The sequence below is a fragment of the Dromiciops gliroides genome, chromosome 5, assembly GCF_019393635.1.
Source record: "Dromiciops gliroides isolate mDroGli1 chromosome 5, mDroGli1.pri, whole genome shotgun sequence".
In the NCBI taxonomy this organism is placed as follows: domain Eukaryota; kingdom Metazoa; phylum Chordata; class Mammalia; order Microbiotheria; family Microbiotheriidae; genus Dromiciops; species Dromiciops gliroides.
In genome coordinates this window covers 229,982,767-230,003,184 of record NC_057865.1, presented here as the reverse complement: position 1 = coordinate 230,003,184, position 20,418 = coordinate 229,982,767, and the positions used below count along the sequence as shown (strand labels likewise).

Here is a 20,418-nt window from a genome sequence, read left to right as displayed (position 1 = left end):
GTAATGGAGGGGAAAATATAAGGAACTTCATCTTTTGATCCAAAGTCACTGCCTAGGGGCCAGCTAGGTGGTGTAATGGATAAAGCACTGGCCCTGGATTCAGGAGGACCCGAGTTCAAATGTGGCCTCAGACACTTGACATTTACTAGCTGTGTGACCCTGAGCAAGTCACTTAACCCCAATTGCCTCACACACACACAAAAAGTGACTGCCTGAATGCCAACATAAGGTGAAAAAAAACCTCAGGATATTTCCTGCAGCTTTCCTAAAAGAAAATCAAGAAAAATTTTGGTTTAATAAATAAATGCAACCAAATAAATTTTAGAATAACTGAAAGATTAACCACTTGATAACATGTAAGTTCCTTGATAGCAAGGCCTATTTCTTCTGTGTCTTTGTATCACCATCATATAGAACAGTGCCTGGCATACAGTAAATACATGATGAATGCTTGCTAATTAATTGATTGATTGATTGATTAATTAGTTAATTACACAAATATTTAATAAGTGCCCACTATGAGCCAGACATTAGGCTAGATGTTGGGGATACAAAGACAAAAATAACAACAGTTTCTGCCCTCAGTGAGGTTACTTGCTGTTGTAGTGTCTGCCATTCCCACTTCATTGAGTTTAGACCCATGTATTCATCAATGTGCAGAACACCATTTTTGCATATTTATAACACATATACAGGTTAGACTCTTCAAGAATTGCCTGGAACATTGAGAGGTTAAATGGCATGTCTTTGGGTACACAGTAGTATGTATCTGAGGAAAGATCTGAAGGTCAATTAAATTTAAACTCTTTTTCCTTATCATAAAGACACTCTTTTTATTTCCTGTTTCTACTTTCATCCATGTTCTTAAGAAAGACCTCATACAGTTGGCAGAAAACTGACCTTTGAGTCTGAAAGACCTAGCATCAGTTTCTACATCTGACACATACACTATGACCCTGGCTCAGCCCCTTAGGGCCCTGGCAATTCTGTAGGACTATTCATCAACATTAGTGTTTCCTCACCGAGAGTTCCTCCCTACTTCCTTACCAATGGAATAACATGCATTATACAAACAAATAAAGGAATGCATAGACAAAGAGGCAAGCAAACAAACAAGGAAATAGGCAGACAAGCAGATAGATAGATAGAAGATAGATAGGCTAGCAGGTAGGCAGACAGAGACACAGAGAGACAGTCAAGCAGGCAGATAGATAGATAGTTACATACATACATACATATGACAGACAGACATAGGCAGACACAGAGTGACAAACAGACAGAAAAAAAGCAGGCAGATAGATGTATAGATAAATAGATGATTGATAGTTAAAGTAATGTTTTTTCATAATCTATTTTGTCAGCCTTGCCACTTCTCATTTCCTTCCAGGGATATCAGTATTTGTTTCTCATTTCCATTTTCAGGATTTCTTTACATATATCAGATAGAATCCTCTCTTAATCTAGGCAGTAGACTAGAACTTCCTTGAAGACAGGAAACCTTCCTTATCTAAATTTCACATCTTCACTAGCATAAGGTTATGTGCGTAGTAAACACTTAACAAATGTTTGTCACTGTCCCCATATTTATCTTTATCATTTCCCAGAATTCAACCATCTGTGCCCATGGCTGGATTATTAACTATGAGACTTCAGCAAGACCAGTTATAATAGTGCCTTGGAGTCAGTCTGCTACAACTAAACATATGTACCACCACTGGATTAATTGTATGATGATACAAATGGCACATCAGCATGGTAAATGATACTTGGAAAAGCTCTATGGGACCTCAAAAATGGTTTATGATAGTGGGTTATGTTATTGTGAATAGTCACATCTGATATGAGAAACCTGTCACAATACAGAGCAGGCCAACTTTCTGCATGCCTGAATATCAAAATGGGCCTAGCCCAAGCTTACCAAAGTGTCAATTAAATGAGCTAATGAACATTTATTAAGTGTTTGCTCTGTGGCAGGCACTGTGTTAAGGACTAGGAGTACAGAGAAAAGCTGAAACATTCAGAGGCATTTAGAGTCCTTCAGGTCCATTAGGGTCATTGTCTCTGTCTTGACATAAGCAGGATAAATCAATCATTTTTCTACTGGTAAAAAATTCAGCATCCTTAAAATGACATCAGAGTAAAATGATCTGACTGATCATCACATTTATACTTTCTAATTTAGGCTGCTTTGCTACTTTTTGTTTTGCTTTCCTCAAATAAGAACTAAATTGGCATTTGCATTTCAAATGGCCAGTAGCTTTCTTTGGTTTATTTTGAATGACTCTGGATCATATTTCAAAAGTGCCTTTCTGGCTATAGAACTATATTAATGCTGTAATTATGGGGGAAAAAAAAAGAAAAAAACAGCAACAGTATTCCAGACATAGTATTTCCCTGATGGGCTGGCTATCTTTGCCTTAGAACACAGCCCTTTCTCATTCCTGACACTTTCCTTTTTCTGGAATCTGCCTGAAAATCACCCTATTCAAAATAATCGATGTGCCTGCAACCTTAACAATTGTCATCTTCCAGATGGTGGTGACCTCAGAGTAGAGAAATCAGTCAGATGTACCCCATCCCTTTTTATAATACATTTATGCTTTATGGCAATCCCAAGGTGTTCTAATAGATGGGGCTGTGAAAATAATACATTTGGACCTCTCCTCTGTTCCAATCAGTTTTAATCAGATTGTTATTTTACATAAATCACATAGGGATAATTTAGATAAGATAGATTCATATAGTGGGTCTCGAACTTTAATGTAATGTTCACTACTTGTTGACTAGTTAAGAAGCTGAACTGTACTACCACAAGAATGCTGAAAATGATATCTTCATCCTATTTTGCTCAATTTCCATGTCTAAACCCAGCATGGGTAGGATATGTTGATGCTTTGGAAAGTCCTCCAACTTATTTTTTGTACTTCTGAACCGTTCTCTCTTGTTCAACATGAGCAGGTTATGACCTTCTGACCATTTAGTCAGTGGAGATGCCCCATGCTTCACCTGACTATGACTCCTTTGCTTATGTCATTTTTTTTTTTTTGCCTTCAAGAGTAAGGTCTATCAACCAATGAAATTCTGTACTTTACTATTCCTCTTTTGTATATTTGGGTATCCAATCCTGTTAAAACAAGGTACTGAGGATCATCTCAGATCATGAGGAAGATCTGAGGCCCACTTCATTAGAATGGACCATGAACCCTTCAATAAAGTGCCATTAGCTCAGAGTTTTAACTCAGTATTTTGTTGTTTTTGTTTTTTGTTTTGTTTTACAGATTGGACAATTATAATCCCCATAAGGTAATAATAGAAGCAGTGGCAAGAGTTTGGTATAACATGGACTAATTAAAGAGAAGCCTCCCACAAAACGAAAGAAGATCCCTCCCCTCCTTCCTGTCATGGTCTCTTCCTTGTCATTCCCCATCCTGTTTTGGCAATGTCAGCTGGCACCGTGGTTTGGGGATAGTTTGTGCCCTACTGTTCTCTTACTTCCCTAGCATTTCTCTTTATTCCATTAAGTTTCCCCAAGTAAGGTATGCAACTTTTCCCTAAATGCATCAAACAAATGGTGCAATGTCTTCTCTAAATGCACCCACCCTTGTCTAAGCCTCATTACAGGACCACAATTGTTTATCCAGGTGCTACAAACAGAAGGGTTTTCACATGTGGAACAAAATAATAAAAAATGTTTTTATGATGTTCATGCTTCAAAGTGAAGAATAACAAATGCTCTCAAAGAACTTACATTCTTTTGTAGATAGAAAACCCCAAGCTTGTTGCATTGTTTTCAAGATAAAGCCTATTAAACCAGGTGCCCTTTCTCCACTATTAATTCTAATCAGCTCTGATTACATATTCTATAGAGACAACCCATGGCCTTGTGATATCTGATTCATATTATACATTAAATTCCTTCCTACTTCCTTTGGGTTTGAACCCAGTCTATGTATATATGGTCTAAAGCTGGAAAGACATTAAAATGGAGAGGTAAGTGGAGGAGGACGAATGCAATATTCATTCATTAAGTGCCTACTATATTCCACTGAATCAGCAATATCAACCGCTTCTGCAACTTAGCACACAGAAGGTAAGGGAGTTGCACAAATGACCAGAAGGAGATTAGAGGAGTCTTTTTGCTAGCACTGAGGCAGAACTCTGTTGTTTTGCCCATTCTTAGATCCACGTCACAGTGGTGGTCCCAGTCCAGCAAGAAGCACCAGCATAGCAGAGCTTGAGACCACAGTGGAGCAGGAAGCTTCTCTTAGTTCCACGACAGAAAAGCAAGCTTGTGGTTGCTTGCAGAATACTAAACATACCACTCCTTAAACTATAAACCTATACCTCTGTAAGGGCTAAAATTCTAGCTAGTCTGTCTAAAATATCTAATGAGTGGTCACTTTAGCTTTAGCAAACTTTTGCAAGAATAAGACTTTTTTTTTGGGGGGGGGGAGGCAATTGGGGTTAAGTGACTTGCCCAGAGTCACACAGCTAGTAAGTGTTAAGTGTCTGAGGTCAGATTTGAACTCAGGTCCTCCTGACTCCAGGGCTGGTGCTCTATCCACTGTACTACCAAGCTGCCCAAGAGTTAGACTTTTAAGCATTTATTAAGGAGAATAAGAATTTGGTGAAGAGGGAGAGAAAGGCGTAGATTCAGATGTCTATCTCAGGGAGCCAATATTTCCAGCTCCTCTCTCTGCGGTCCTCCAGAAAAGCTGATGTCTCCAACCAAAAGAGCAAGAAGCCCTCCAACAGCATTGGCTTCTTACTTTGCGTCCTCCTCCCAGAAATGGGAGGTTCCTCAAGTTGATTGGCTGGTAGGTTTGATAGACAGTACCCATGAGCAAATGTCACTTCCTAACACCTCACTTCCTGATGCCAAGGACCTGACCACATGGCTTGCCCTCAGACGCTTTCTCCTCATGGCAGAGCTTTCCTACAGTAACTCCCCAGGAGATGGCATCACTCCAATCATTGCACCTCTAAATGACTTCAATATTTCTGCTAAGGGTACCACCATACGTCAATTTACTCAGGTCCAAAATCTTAGTTTTCCTCACTTTTCACTTCCCTCATAAGTGATATTGGGAAGATCATTTAATTTATTAAGCTCTTGATTTCCTAATCTATAAATAAGGGGCTTGGAATAAATCCTCACTATTGTTACAGTCAGTTCCCCAACTTTCTGAAATTAAGGGGAAGTTTAATTATTTGAGGACCCACAGTGCATACACACACACACACACACACACACACACACACACACACAGAGTTCTCATATAATAGCATACATATAAACATGTATGTCCCCACAGATTCATATCCATATATATGAAGGTGAATTTTGATTGCTGTTTTAGCAGTGTCTGCATAGTTGTTTCAAGACTATATGCATGTATGTATATAGATAGATATGTATACATGTGTGTATATACACATACATGTATACATATAATCCTCAAAAATATATGCCTTTGTGCAAGAATATAGCAAATCAGAATGGAAGATAATATACATCCCTATAAAAAACAATTAAACTTTTAGCATATGCATATATTACATTCATTGAAAAAGCTTTAAAATCAGACTTCCTGGCATGGAGCCAAGATGGTGGAGGAAAGACATTAAAGAAACAAGAAAAAATTCATGCAGGGGATGGGAAGAGGGGGAAAGAATGGGGGAATGAGTGAACCTTACTATCCTCAGAATTGGCTCAAAGAGGGAATAATGTACATACTCAAGTGGGTATAGTAATATGTTTTGCCCTGAGGGAAAGTGGGAGGGGAAGGAGATAAGGGGGTGTGGGGAGAGGGGAGGGAAGGAAGGGCAGATTGGGGGTTGCAGTTACAAAGCAAAACACTTTCCAGGAAGGTGAAAATGTTCTGCATAACTGCATATGTATGATTTATATTGAATTGCTTGGTTTCATAGACTGGGTTGAGGAGGGAAGGAGGAGGAAAATTTAGAACACAGAATTAGTTCAAAGACCTTAATCTCATCAGAGTTGGCTCAAGGAGGGAATAACATACATACCCAATTGGGAGGAGTAATCTATCTAACCTGCAGTAAAGTAGGAGAGGAAGAAGATAAGGAGCAAAAGGTGAAAGAAGGGAGGGCAGAGCAGGAGAGGGGGCAGTCAGAAGCAAAACACTTCTGAGGAGGAATAGGGTAAAAGAAGATAGAAAATAGAATAAATATCATAGGAAGGGAATACGTAGAAGAGAATAGATATGATGATTGATTATAATGGTAAAATGTATGGTACCTACTTTGCTGGCCTATTGTGAATAAAATTATTTGTCAAGTTTAAGGTACTATATAAAGGTTATGATGAACAGGATGCTATCAGAAAAACTTGGAAAGACCTACATGGACTGAAGCTGAGTGAAATGTACTGTAAACAAAAGGACAACAATAGTGTAAGATGATCTGCTGGGAAGGATGTAGTTATTTTCAGCAATGCAATGATCCAATATAACTCTGAAGGACTTATGAAAATTGCAATCCATCTACAGAGGAAGAACTAATGATATCTCAAAACAAATTGAAGCAATTTTTTATAGTTCCTTAATCTGAAGGGTTTTTTTTTGTCTGTTTTCTCTCACAACCTGGCTAATGTAGAGATGTTTTCCACGACTACTCATGTATAACTTAAAAAAGAAAGAGAGAGAGAGAGAGAGAGAGAGAGAGAGAGAGAGAGAGAGAAAGAAAGAAAGAAAGAAAGAAAGAAAGAAAGAAAGAAAGAAAGAAAGAAAGAAAGAAAGAAAGAAAGAGAAAGACCTTTAAAATTGTATTCAGTGTAACTGGATTTTTCCCTTTAGAAATACTTTCCTCATATTTCTCAGATTCTTCCTCTAGTCTTCTTTTTTCTTTTAAATATTTCATCAATCCATTACCATAAGTAGCATTGACAGGCTATAAATTAATTCAAAATTATTTTGGCAATTTATCAATGATGGAACTATAAATTATTACTAAGGAATAAAATTAAGGTTGATGTCAGACAGTGCAATTCTATTTTCCTATAGCATTTCCAGTGGAATTTCTTTCAGCAATTGAATACTGAGTATGTACCAATGTAACAATTCTTCTGTTCTTATAATGATACAATTTATATAATGCACACAATACATTCCTGACAATACTTCATAGACTAAGTAGGGAAAGTATCATCTTTCCCATTTTACAGAAAAAAGAAACAAGTCAAAAAATAATGAGAGTTACTGCTAAGTAATAAGGTTTGGGCACTAATATGACTACTATAAGGCAAGTACTCTTTCCACGATAGTATCTTTTATTCTTCAATAAATCTATGATCTCATAACTATGATTTCTCACACACACACACACACACACACACACACTGTTTTAGAGCATAACTTATTTACAATCTCACATTAACTCTGATTCTTTGATTTTAATTTGCCCTAAACACCTGATAGAATAAATTTAAGAGAGAGGAGAGGGAAGGAAGGAAGGAAGGAGGGAGAGAGAGAGAGAGAGAGAGCTTTCAATACATAGTGATATCATCCAAAAAAAATACCCACATTAGTCATGTCAGAAAATTTGTGTCTCTGTGCATTTTTAAATTCATTATGTCTCTTTCAAGGTATGAATTGTGGGCTTTGTCTTCATTCCTTTGGATTTGTGGTTTGTCATTACAATCATTAGAGTTCTCAGGTCTTTGAAAGTTTTGTCTTTCTTTTCTTTATAATGATGTATATTTATAATAATGATTGAATTCTGTTTGCTTCTTCTGAATTGTATATATGATTTTAAATAGCTTGAATTTCTTCCTGTGGAAAAAATGTTCATATCATTTAAACATGTTCATACCCTTTGAACATTTATCTATGGAGAAATTACTTTTAGTTTTATAAACATAAATCATTGCATTATACATCTTAAAAATCAGAACTTTATCAAGAAATTGGTTGCAATATCTTTTCTTCAATAATCTTTTTTCCTTTTTAATTTTTGTACATTATTAATCTTTAGGTAGAAACTTTGAAGTGTAATACACATAATCAAAATTACACAAGATTTTGTTCAACCCTTTCTATGACTTGCTTAGTCATGAACACTTTCTCTATCCCCAGAGTCAAAGGATAATTTTTTTCCCTTGCTTCACTAATTTGTTCATGAAGTGACTTTCTGTATCTAGATTATTTAATAATTTGAAGTTTGTCTTGATGTATAATGTGTTGTTATTATCTGTGATTTTTTTATGACAAAGAGATAGATTACCAGAAAGAAAATTACATGAGAAACCTTGCCTCAATTTGCTTCTCTATCATCTTAAATAAATGAGGAATACATAACCAGAAACAAAAGAGAATTTATTAAAAGAAATGAAGGACATAATAAAAAAAATGACTAAAGAAATGAGTAAGAACAAAAGATGTGCAATGATAATAATTACTGTGTAGTAAAAGAAAGTGAGAAGAAATCTCTAGAGGAAGGGAATAATATTGTGGTCTCTGACAACTAAATGCCCAGAAATTAATATTGATCAACTAAAAGACCTGCCAGAAATGGTTATAAATTTATCATATCAGAAAAAATCCAACGTGGGAAATTATACCCATGAAGAAGATTTTTAAAGGACAAGAGAATTGATGGTTTTGATAAAAGATTGGGAATCCTAAAAACAAAAACATCAGTGCCCTGTGTTAAGATTTCCCAGTCATTCTTAAATAAACTCTTCCCTATTTACCACATAATTGAACAATTTTATAACAAAGAAATATATACAAAAAAAAAAAGCTAATACAGTAACCACACCCCCAAAATACAAAATATCCTGACTTTGTAGCCCTGTCTCTTATGAAAAAAGATGTATATTTCATTATGGGTCCACCAGGGTCCTTGTTATTGTTATTTTTTTTAATTACTCAGAATTCAGGTCTTTGGCATGCTTAAATTTTGTCAGTCTGTTGATCAACTACGTATCTGAAATAATATCTTATTTTCCCACATTTCCCAATTTTGTGGGTGAAAATGAGCCAAGTTTACCATTTTAAAATCCTTACAACTTGAAGCCATCTGTGAAAGATGAGATGTAATGGGACAAAAGTTGGAGGGGATAAATATAACTAGAATCAGAATAAAAGTTTAGGATTGGGGTAAATAAACTTAGCATTAATAACCTCTGAATAAATCTACAATATATGGAGACTTGGCAGAAATCTATAAGAGTAAAAACTATTTCTTAATAATTAAACGGACAAAGTATGTTCACAATTTGTTTTTGTGTGTATGTTTTATATACTATATTTATCATGTATAAATGTATATATACACATATGTACATACAGATACATGTGTGTATATGTGTTTGAATATTATGATTTTGTTTGCTCATTTCAATTCCTCTTCCAAATTTATTAATTTCTCCTTTATGATAAAGAAAAGTAATTAGCAAAACTATTCACTATAGTGACTATATTTGACACTGCCCCTTTATGAAGTCTCTTTAATGAAGAAAATTATGTTCACTTGTCTCTTCCCTAGGACTTTATCATTTCTCCCATATCTCAGTGTTCAATTTCCATCATTTTAAATAAAATTTTCTCATATACTGTTTTGCTATTTTAAAAATTAACAACCATTTGCTTTTTCTCCAGCCTAGCCACACTGAATAATAAGAATGAAAACAACCTTTGTATGAAATATACATAGTAAAACAAAACAAATCCCCACCTTGACAAATCCAAAAGTATGACTCATTCTTCATTTTAAGTCCATCATCTATCTAGTAAGAAGTCAATAGATTTCTTCATCTTCAGTAGTCCAGAATTGTGTTTGTTCATTACATTGATCTAAGATATAAAGCTTTTGAAAATTGATTTCCTTTAAAATGTTTCTGTCTTTGTATAAATTTTCTGTGTAAATTGCATGAAATCCTTTGTATAAATTAATTCTAGTAGTTCTGCTCATTTCCTTTTAGGGATCTATTCAATTACATTTCTATGGTCATTATATACATATGCATACACACATTATATATACATATATATGTATATACACACATATGCACATATATACATACATCCCCCCCACACACATATATTGTAGGAACTGATACAGGAAAAAAATAAGGAAGACCAAGAGAATGTGTGTCTCCTACAAATTTTCTTGTATTTCTCTGAATGCCTCACATTCATCATTTTTAATACATACTATTTTTCCAGCCATTCCCAATTGATGAATACCCACGTTGTTTCCACATCTTTGTTTCCACAGAGTGCTGATACATATATTTTAGTCTATTTAATATATTACTGTTGTGTATTAGTATATTTCATTATTAAGTTTTCTATGGTATATACCCAATTGTTCAAATACTGATTATAGTTATGGTTCTTTAGTCATTTTTCTTTTGTAATTCTAAGTAGAAATTCAGGAACTGGAAATAATATAACTCCAAAGGTGCATAAATGTGCATGTCATGAACTAGTGACTGAGTAAATGAATAAAAAATAAAACTTTTACTTTTCATTTACTGTGAGATTACCAATGAGCTACCAAAAAGGAACACAAGAACTCACATGATCATATTAAGCATTCAAAAGTATACTACCAAATCCCTTTAAAGGTTTAGGCAAATATATTTCAGTGGTATGGGTAGATGGCAAACACTGATCAAGAATACAATGTTCTGGTCCTCTGTCCTTATATCTCACTGTTACTGCTGTATAGAATCACAAGGACTGAGGGGGGAGTCAATTAGGGGTACACCGGACTGCTGTCCCACTTATCAATCACAAGGGCATTATAATTAGAAACTGTTGCTAACTTGTATACATTGATAAGATGAAGTTGGTTACTTATTATGATCAGAAAATTCTTTCATTCCTTGCTTCAATTAAGCTGACTAAACCAACATTGGGCATATAAGAGATTTATGGTACATAGATAAGTAAATCAGTGGTTAAATAACACACCAGCTAGGGCCTAGAAATAGGGCAATTGTCATGGTTACTATGTATAAAGTACAGTCCTAAGATAATAAAAGTTTGTTCCTTTTCCCATTCCTTTCCTAAGAACTGGGAGCACAAATAAAGAAATAAGACAATCTCATTTCTCAAGTAGCTCAGTTTCTTAGAAGGAGAGAAAAGGCTTATAATACACTTCATCTTCAAGTCACATGGAAGGGTCGCATGGTTCTTGAGGTATAGTGGCAAAGAAGATGACAAATTGGTTTTGATATTATTTCCATTAAGTAAAACCATATCATTTTTTATGCTGAATCATTTGAAAATAGCAATGACTGGTGTTGGTAACTTTCTTTCCTGGGTCTTTAGTAGCTGTGGATGATGAAGAGACAGAAGCTTCAACTCTTCTAGTGGCAATTGCCAATTCCTATCTCTGCAATCAGGGCAGCTAGGTGGCATAGCAGATAGAGTTCCAGGCCTGAAGCCAGGAAGACTAATCTTCCTGAGTGCAAATCTGACCTCAGACACTTAATAGCTGCGTGACTCTGGACAAGTCACTTAACCCTGTTTGCCTAGTTTTCTCATTTGCAAAATGAGCTATACAAAGAAATGGCAAACCACGGTAGTAATACTGCCAAGAAAACCCCAAATGGGGTAAAAAAGAGTTGGACATGACTGAAACTACTGAACAAAAACAAAAATCTCTGCAATAAAAAAATCAAGTAGCATTGATTAAGCTTCTACTATGTGCCAGTTCTGTGCTAAGCATTGAAGAGATGGAAGACAAAAATAGTGTCCACTTTCAAAGAATTCGAAGTGTGATGGTAAAGTTGACATGCAAACAAATTGGTACATACAAGATATATAAAGGATAACTTGGGGGTAGTTTCAGAAGGAAGGCACTGAGGGGTGGCTAGGTGGCACAGTGGATAAAGCACTGGCCCTGGAGTCAGGAGTACCTGAGTTCAAATCCGGCCTCAGACACTTAACACTTAATAGCTGTGTGACCCTGGGCAAGTCACTTAACCCCAATTGCCTCACTAAAAAAAAATAAAAAATAAAAAATAAGGAAGGCACTGAGACCAAGAACAGATACCTCACAGAAAGAGAGACTTTAACTAACACTTGACTAAATCCAGATAAGCTAGGACAGAGATAAGTAGAAAGAACATACTATGCCTGGAAAATAGCCTGTGAAAATGCTCATAGTATGCAGATATAATGTTATTGCATGAGGAACAAGAAGATCAGTGTCACTTGTTCACCACAGTGTATGTGAAGGGGAAGTAAGATGTAAAAGTCTACAAAGGTAGGAAGGTGTCCAGTTTTGAAAGCCTTTGAAAGCCACAGGATTTTATATTTTATCCTGGAGGTATTGTGAACCAGGTCTCTTGGTTTTACCTGATTGTGAAAGACAAACAATGAATGGTTAGTATGGATATTAGCGAGAATATTGTGTCCAATCACCACAGGGGTTGTTACAATCTTTGATAACTTCAGGAGTTAGGCTGGAAGCAGGGCCAATGGAATGGAGCCACTGATACTCCCAGACCTCATGGATTCAGGGTCCTGTGATATCAGTATCAAGGTTTAAGAAGAGAGCATGGTTTAGGTAATAAAGGTAGTTTGATTTACCTGATAGATGCCAACTCTTGTGATTCTCTCAAGGAGCTATTCAACAGCTCATAGAATGTGAATTATTCCCTTCTTTTCTCACCTTTGCCAATTTGCATTGTCAAGGAAAACATTAGTGTTATTTTAATTTGCATTTCCCTTACTATTAGTGATTTGGAACATTTTTCACATAGTTATTTATAAATTGTAATTATTCTGTTTAAAACTGTTTATATCCTCTGACAATTTATCTATTGGATAATGGCTTCTGGTATTATATATTTGTGTCAATCCCTTATATATCTTAGGCCTCAGACTTTTATTACTGGTACTTGATACAAATGTTTCCCCTTTCTACCATTTCTCTTCTAATTAAATTTTCCATTGATTTTATTCATGAAAAGCTTTAAAATTTAATATAGTCAAACTTCTTTATCTTACCTTTTATGATATCTTCTGTTATTTATTTACTTAAAAATTCTCCCCCAGCCATGGTTTTGAAAGGTTTCTGATCTTACTCTCATGGTTTTTTGTTTGTTTTGTTTTGTATACTGCAACATTTTATTCAGGTCATGTACACATTTTGAGGAATTACTTTTCAAAAGGGGAATTGTAAACTCAGCAAACATGTGAAAAACTATTCAAAATCATGAATAGGACAAATGCAAATTAAAATAATTTTGATGATTCAACAAAATTCTTGAAGATAGGAAAAATTTAGTGTTAGAAGAGCTATGGGAAAACAGGTACTGTGATCTATTGCCCCTAGAGCTACGAATGGATCTAATAATTTCAGAAAACAATCTGGAATTTTCTTTCTTCTCTTTTCTTTTCTTTTCTTTTCTTTTTTTTCTTTCCTTCCTTCCTTCCTTCATTCTTTCTTTCTTTCTTTCTTTTTTCGAAATGAAAGTTAAGTGATTTGTCCAGGGTCACACAGCTAGTAGGTGTCAATTGTCTGAGTCCAGATTTGAACTCAGGTCCTCCTGAATATAGGGCTGGCGCTTCATCAACTGTGCCACCTAGCTGCACCCATCCATAATCTGGAAATTTCAAAGAAAAGTTCATGCCCTTTGACAGAGAGATATCACTATGAGTCAAGAAAGGTAATGCAAGCAAAAGAAACCCTTATATACAAATACATATTCATAGAACATCACCTGCAATGACAAAATATATGGAAATAGTATATGTTCTCTCAAATTGATAAATGAAGAAACTGATTTGTCATTTTCATGTAATACTATATTATAAGGAAAATGAATATGAAGATTTGGGGTACACATGGAAAGACTTGTATCAAATAATGATGAATAAAAAAATAGAAGCAGAGGGCAGCTAGGTGGCACAGTGGATAGAGCACCAGCCCTGAAGTCAGGAGGACCTGAGTTCAAATCTGTCCTCAGACACTTAACACTTACTAGCAAGTCACTTAACCCCAATTGCCTCACCAAAAAAAAAAAAAAATAGAAGCAAGTGGTCAAAAAAGAGTTAAAGCTTTCATGGTATTATGAAAGTTAAAAGACACATCCCTTCTTTCTGCTTAAAATCAGTTAAATTATGAAAGTGAAAAATAATATGCTCTGTCAGCCTTAAATATGCTATTAGATGGCTTTTATTAACTCTTTTCAGGAAATCTACTTTGTAGGAAGTTTTGTTTGCATGTTTGTAGGGTAGCATCTGTTGAAACAAATGGTATCAATCCATTTTTAAAATTAATATTTTTTAAAATGGAGCTGAAAATAATACAAAAAAATAACTAATTTAAAATAATACCAAAAAACATCAAACCTCAGGAAAAAGATAACAGTTTTTGCATCCAATAATTGAAATTAAGGCACACCAAGGAAGCAGCAGCAGCTTTGTTTGGAAGGGGGAGTGGAGGAAAGAGTGCTACAGGTAGAGATGACACTCTCAAAGCATCATAGGCTGGGGAGGACGGGAAGAAGTTTTCCCTACCTCCTGGAGGGGAGCACTTGGAAGGCCCTAAATAAAACGAGGCTTTCCTGGGCCTTCATTCAATGAAGAAAATAACTGTGCCTTGGAGATAGTGATGGGCCATGATGGGCCCAGAGCTGCCTCCACTTCTTCTCCTCCTTTTTAGCTGGCTCCTAGCAGGAAGCCTCTTTTTGCTGGTGATAATGCAGGATACTGAATTCTATGTCACACAATTTGCCTTCATTGTCCTCAAGTGCGACTATACCACATCTGCCCAACCGCAGGACCGTGGTGGTCACCAGGCGCTTCAAGTCCTTCTGCAAGGAGCCAATCCTAGATTACTACTCTGCATCATATCAAGCGACTTTAGCTTTGTGTCAAGGCCCATCTGATGACTGCAATGACAGCCAAAGTACTGTCTGAATTGTGGCTCAGAGCCATGGACATGAGCAAGTCCTGGTGTGGAGTAACGGCAGCACAAGATTACTATCCAGAACAGAGCAGATCTTGTGATTAATGAGGCGACATGAAGGGACCATGGAGTCTATTACTGTGTCATTGAGGCTCCAGGGGACAACTCCAGAGATTCAGATAAGGAAGTGAAGCAAATTGTTCTCTACTGGCTGACGGTGATCATCATCTTTGGAGCCATCTTCCTTATAGTGCTGGTCAGAGAGTGCTGGTGCCATTGTTGTCCCCAGTATTGCTTCTGCTATATCCGCTGTCCCTGCTGTCCAACCCGGTGCTACTGCCCCTAGAAAGCCCTGGCCCCGCATCGGTATATGAAGCAGGCTCAGGCAATAATTCCCCAGATGATGGAAAAACCCCTCTATTGGGGGCTCCCAGGTTTCATCTTACCAAATTAACCTGCTGCTGCAGCAAGACTTTTTCTCGCAGGCCAGCTTCCCTCAGATGCCGGTACCCCCAACAGCAACTCACCCCGCTACTGCCAATGGAGTGCTGGAGTACTTAGAAAAGGAACTGCAGAAACTCAACCCTGCTCAGTCTCTCCCTCCCCCCCTCCCCCCATCCCCCAATAAAACAAGAGTTGGTCGCCACTGCAGCATGCTTTCCTCCCTGGGTTCAGAAATTGTGGAATGCAGGATTATCCATCTTCCCGCCTTGGTCAAAGACCTTCCCTCCTCCTAGCGGACCAGTGAATCATCTCATCAGCACGGGGGCTCCCAGTTTTCCAGGACTCCTTGGGCTCTGCGGGAGGTGAAAAAGGAATGGAGGCAGAATCATCACTCTGATTTCCTTCGAAAATCCTTGGAACCATGGCCAAAGCCCAAAGTGTTCTAGCACAGGGGCCATGAGAACTATAAGAGCAAAACGCATTGGACCTCCAGGGAGGAAGTCTCACCCACCTCCAGGCCATATTCTGATAGCCTGAGTGATGATGGGTCCTATTCCCAGCAGGCCAACTGGCATCCCAACCACTCTGCACAACAGAGCCGTTCTCCAGGGAAGCGCCATCTGCGAAGCCAAAGGGAGAGCGCCTACATGCACCACAGCTGCCAACACCGAAGCTATTCCCCACCATCTTGCCACAGCTCTTGGAGCTCAGAAGAAGAGAAGGAGCAGCAGTAACGTCAAGGTTGAAAATCCCACCATCCTCCTCAGCCTCCAAACTGGACAGAATAGAAGCCACAAAGCTACCGCTCTCTAGAAGTCATTCCAGGAGAGAGAAAGCTCCCATAGTGGAAGGAGCATCATCATTTAATACCTGGGATCTCCTTGGCTATTCTGTCATGATGGATGACAATTAATTTCCTGACTCAGAAGCCCTGATGATTCTAATCTCGTGCTTCTGGATTGGATGCCAGAAACCAAGTTGAACTGGCATGATGAAGTGAGCCCACTCCATTTGACCTTTATCTTGTCATTCCATTCATAGAACAAGCAGTTAGTTATCAAGTGTCTTCTGTGTGCCAGCTACTGTTTTAGGCACTGGGGATACAAAGGCCAAATTGGCCAATCAATAAGTACTTATTGAGCACCTGCTATGCTTTTCAGGCCCAGTGCTAAGGCACTGGGGCTACAAATACAGACATTAATGAGGATCTAGTTCTGACCAAGAACTCAGTTTCATAAATCTTCAATTCAGTTTATATGTATCAGAACCAAGAGTTCACCTCAGAACTCGGAATCTTGATGAAGCAATTGAACACCCAAGATGAGCAAAAGAAATGGCCTCTGTATTCAGCAGCTCTATAGGATATTTATTAGGGGAGCATTTTGTTGAAACTTAGTCTCCATCTGTTTCATTTTTAGATTTATAGCCTCAGGAAGCTGGGTGGTGCAGTGGATGGAGAGGACCTGAGGTCGATTGGACTTTAGACACTTGACACTTACCTGTGTGACACTGGGCAAGTCACTTAACCCTCATTGCCCAGCAAAAACAAAACAAAACAAAGCAAAACAAAGCAAAACAAAACAAAACAAAACAAAACAAAAAAACAGATTTATAGCCTCACAGCTCAGTTCAATTAAATTCAAGGAAAAATAAAAGACTGGTGATTAAAAAAAAAAAGAAATTAAGACACATCCTTTTTGCTAAAAATCAGTCAATTATAAAAGCAGTGATAATTTTAGGTGCAGAGGATTGAGTATGTTGTTGTTGTTGTTTTTGGTAGCATTTATGTGTTCAAAGGGAAAAAAAAAGTCACAACAGAGAGTGACAAGTAATGGTATAAAAAGCAGCTTTCATGTGGCCTATGAGCAGCACATTCTGACCATGACATTGCAAGATTTTTATATGTGTTGTTCTTCAGTCATGTACCTTCATGTCTGACTCATGTAGAATTGGCTTAATAGCCAGGCAAGAAATATCTATGGAGACCTGGTAATGGGCACTGTACCAGAGAAGAATAATTTCTTCAACAATTTCTTCTGTGACAAACTCTGTACTAAGGGTTATAATGAAGTGAGGGAAAAATGAATTGAAAATGTGGATCTAGTCAAACTGGAACTGCGGCTAATCCCTACACACCTGGCTGTGGATATGGTAACTAAATGGATTATGTTATGTTTCTGCTTTTTAGTATGACATCCAGATTTGCCATAACTTTCCTTCCAAGGAGCAAGTGTCTTTTAATTTCATGGCTGCAGTTGCTGTCCATAGTGATCTTTGAGCCACAAAATATAAAATCTCAAACTTCATTCATTTCTTCTCCTTGTATTCCCGGAAATGTGATAGGACCACTTGCCAAGATCCTACAGTTTTTAAGTAATAGACATTTTTGTTTATAGTTTTGGGTTCTAATATTTATCCCTCCTTCCCCTCCCCCCTCCCTGAAGTGGTAAGCAATGAGATATGGGTTATACATGTATGATTATGAAAACATTACTATATTAGACATTTTCTATAAGGAAATTTGAATAAAAGAAACAAAAATGAAAGAAAGTGAAAAATAGTATGCTTCAGTCTGTGTTGCATTAATATCGGTTATTTCTTTGGAGGTGGTTAGTATCTTACATCAATAGTACTATGGGATTTTCTTTGATCATTGTATTGCTGATAATAGTTATGTCATTCACAGTTCTTCTTCAAATAATATTGCTGTCTCTGTGCACAATGTTTTCCTAGTTCTTCTCACTTCACTATGAATCATTTCATACATGTCTTTCTAGGACTTTCTGAAATCATCCTGCTTGTCATTTCATAGCACAATAATAATCTCTATCACCACCATATATAACAGTTTGTTTAGCCATTCCCCAGTTGATGGGCATTCCTTTGATTTCCAATTCTTAGCCACCACAAAAAGAGCTGCTATATGGATAAAGCAGCAGCCCTGGATTCAGGAGGACCTGAGTTCAAATCCAGCCTCAGGCACTTGACACTTACTAGCTCCATGACCCTGGGCAAATCACTTAACCCTCTTTGCCATGAAAAAAAAAAAGAGCTGCTATAAATGTTTTTGTACTAATAGGTCTTTTTCACTTTTGGGGTATGGCTTTGGGATATAAACCCAACAGTGGTATTACTGCATCAAAGGGTATGCACAATTCCATAGCCCATTGGGTACAGTTCCAAATTGTTCCCAGAATGGTTGGATCTTTTCACAACTCCACCAACAGTGGATTAGCATCCCAGATTTCCCATACCCCCTCCAACATCCAATATTTTCAGTTTTTGTTATATTTAACACTCTTATAAGTGTGAGATGAAACCTCAGAGTTGTTTTAATTTACATTTCTCTGATCAATAATGATCTAAAGCACTTTTAAATATTATTAGAGACAGCTTTAATGTCTTTGTCTAAAAACTTCCTGTTCATATTCTTTGACCACTTACCAATTAGGGAATGCCATGTATTTTTATAAATTGGATTTAGTTCTCTATATAATTGAGAATTGAGGCCTTAATCTGAGATATTTTTTTTTTCAAAAATGCTTTCCCAGGACAGCTAGGTGGTGCAGTGGATAAAGCACCTGCCCTGGATTAAGGAGGTCCTGAGTTAAAATCTAGCCTCAGATACTTAACACTTACTAGTTTGTGACCCTGGGCAAGTCACTTAACCCTCATTGCCCCACCCCCCAAAAAAATACTTTCCCAGTTTTTTCTTCCCTTTTAATCTTGGTTATATTAGTTTTCTTTGTGCAAAAAACCTTTTTAATTTTATATAATCCAAATTATCTATTTTACATTTTTGCTTTACTCTCTATATCTTCTATAGTCCCAAATTCTTCCTCTGCCCATAAATCTGATAGATAAATGGTTCCATACTGTATTTTTAAATGTTTTTCTCTTTAGAATTTTATTTTTGAAATTACATGTAAAAACAAATTTTGGGGCAGCTAGGTGGCACAGTGGATAGAGCACCGGCCCTGGAGTCAGGAGGACCTGAGTTCAAATCTGGCCTCAGACACTTAACACTTACTACCTGTGTGACCCTGGGCAAGTCACTTAACCCCAATTGCCTCACTAAAAAAAAATAATTGACATCAATTTTTTAAAACTTTGTGTTCCAACTTCTCTTCCTCATTCCCTTCCCACCCCCACACCCAAGAACTCAAGCAATTCAAAATAAGTTATACAGGAGTAGTCATGGAAAACATATCCACATTAGCTTGGTTATGAGTGAAAACAGATAAAAACAAAACTTCAGATTAAGGAATGGTCAAAAAAAATTTGCTTCAATCTGTTTTTAGATACTATTAGTTCTTTCTCTGTAGATGGAATGCAATTTTCTTAAGTCCTTTAGAGTTATATTGTATCATTGCTTTGCTGAAAATAACTATGTCCTTCTCAGCAGATCATCTTGCACTATTGCTATTATTTTGTACACAGTACATTTCACTCTTCTTCAGTTCATGCAGGTCTTTCCAGGTTTTTCTGATAGTATCCTGTCCATCATAACCTTTATATAATACCTTAAATTTGACAAAGAATTTTCTTCACAATAGCCCAGCAAAGTAGGTACCATACATTTTGCAATTATAATCAATCATCATAATTGTTTCCCTCCATCCTACTCCCTTCCTTTGCTGATAGTTTTCCTAATATTGAACCAGCCCTGCATTCCTGGTATAAATCCCACCTTGTCATAGTGTGAGATGCTTGTGATATATTTCTGTAGTCTTTTTTGCTGGTATTTTATTTAAAATTTTTGTATCAATATTCATTACTGAGATTGGACAATAATTATCTTTCTCTGTTTTGGATCTACCTGGTTTGGGTATTATCACAATATTTGTCTCATAAAAGAAATTTGGTAAAACTCCTTATTCACTTATATTCTCACATAATTTATATAGTATTAGAATTAATTGTTCTCTAAATGTTTCATAGAATTTCCCTGTGAATCCATCTATTCCTGGGGATTTTTTCTTTGGAAATTCATTGATGGCTTGTTCAATTTCTTTGTTTTAAGGTTAGGTTATTTAAATTTTTATTTCTCCTTCTGCTAATCTGGATAATATATAT

At 36.7% G+C, this 20,418-nt stretch overlaps 1 pseudogene; it reads left to right on the top strand.

Moving 5' to 3' along the window:
• Positions 1–14,608: 14,608 nt before the first annotated feature.
• LOC122728985 lies at positions 14,609–16,187 on the top strand (annotated as a pseudogene).
• Positions 16,188–20,418: the final 4,231 nt, after the last annotated feature.